The sequence below is a fragment of the Priapulus caudatus genome, unplaced genomic scaffold (assembly GCF_000485595.1).
Source record: "Priapulus caudatus unplaced genomic scaffold, Priapulus_caudatus-5.0.1 Scaffold625, whole genome shotgun sequence".
Lineage (NCBI taxonomy): Eukaryota > Metazoa > Priapulida > Priapulimorpha > Priapulimorphida > Priapulidae > Priapulus > Priapulus caudatus.
The window spans coordinates 178,745-180,650 of NW_014577686.1; positions in this window are offsets into that span (position 1 = coordinate 178,745).

Below are 1,906 nucleotides of genomic sequence, written 5' to 3' on the forward strand. Positions count from 1 at the left end.
AGCGTCACACTAAAGTGGCACACGCGCGAAATAAGCGCCCTTATGGTAGGCGCACAAGGGTTCAGTCCTTTGACATAGGAGACCCGTTCATTTTTTTTTCACCCCACGTTGGCAGCCTTACTATACCGTGGTCGAGAAATTTCCTCCACAGCCACTTTGTAGTAAGGCGCAAGGCCAAACGCGTACTCGCGATGTACATGTGAGTAATCTTAGAAACGCATGCCCATTCTCGGCATGGGATGCGCATAGAACCGTGCTTACGGGTCGAAATGCCACACGTCACGACCAATGCGTCAGGGACGCTGGTTGACACAAGGCCTCTTTCATCGCCTACCCACGACAGCCCAACGACCAATGCGTCAGGGACGCTGGTCGACACAGGGCCCCCTCTGGTCGAACCCCCACGACGACACGCATACAGCCGATAGCTGTGATGCAGACGGGTTGTTGCCACCCCGAAGGTGTAACAAAACGCACGCAGCCAGTGTGGCTACAGAGCCAATCACTGATAGCTGCGATGCAGGCGAGTTGTTGCCACTCGCGCAAAATAGCAGACTGCGCTAAAATGGCAAAGGATACACGACGTCCATGTAATGACGCCAAACTACGGTCATTCGATTAGCGGTGCGCATCCCAAATTTCATGATGCACACTCCTACTATATAAGTGGCCCATTAGTTAATTAATACCGGCATAAGAATAGTGTTACAACCTCCGACAACGTGCAGCGCATTAGCCGCTAGCACAAGTAGTAATCGTTAGCGGAGATAATTGCATTACCCCGCTTAGTTAAGGGCAGGTATTTGTCGTTAGCCATGTAAGGCGACTTATTGCCTTCCATCCATTCTGCGGATTGCACTATATGCGATCGCGCTCTACAAGTAGTCTCGTGCCTTTATGGCACTGATCGGGCAGTCGCTAGTATATACTGTCCCGGCTATAACTTGGTGCCACGTATTACACACCAATTGACATTGGCAGGAACACGCCATGAACGTCGGAGACGGGCAACAGCCCCAAGAGCGGCAGCCACCGACGCTGTCGCCTCCGCGGCCGGCAGACGCCGGCGCCGCCTGCGCTTGCTCCATCTGCGCCAGGGCCACCTACCGCACTTGCACCTGCGCCCTCTGCGCCAGCGCACCCTGCACATGCACCAACTGCGTCAGAGCCAACATACCGTGCACCTGCTTCGCCTGTGCTGAGGCCGCCCGCGCCTGCATGGCCTGCACGGAGGCCGCCCGCGCCTACGCTCGCGCTGGGGCCGCCTGCGCCTGCACAGCCTGCGCCGTCGGCTGCGCCTACGCCACTGCCACCCGCGCACGCGCCACCGGCGCCTACGCCAGTGCCGCCTACGAGCGCAACACCTGCAACTGCCACGCCTGCGTCGCAGAGCAGGGAGGACACGGGCTCCACGCCCGGCCAGGAGCCCGATTCCTTGGCATGGCGGCGCTGGGCCCGGAGCCAGACGCCACGAACGGCTCACAAGACAACGGCCCCCGGAATGGCGATAGGCCGCCGCCAGTCCCGGAGTCGCACTACACCGGCTCATTCATCGGGACGGGCACAGCCGACGACCCGATAATGTATGAGTTTAGCGTCAACGAAGACGACGACCCCGAGACCACCACGTTCGACCCGAGCCACATCCGCCAGCTCGCGCAGAATCTGGCCCGGACGGCCTTCAGGTCGGTAAACCCGGAACCATCACCCGCCCCCAACGGAGATGCGGAGGCGGACGACCGCTGAAACACCATACAAGTAGCAATGTACGGTGTGGGCTATAGACCCACACCAGTAGCCCAGTCATTATACATCCCTTAGTGCACGTTCGATTATTGTGCGCGAATTTATTGTGTGTCAATTTACTGTGCGCGAATTTATTGTGTGTCAATTTACTGTGCGCGAT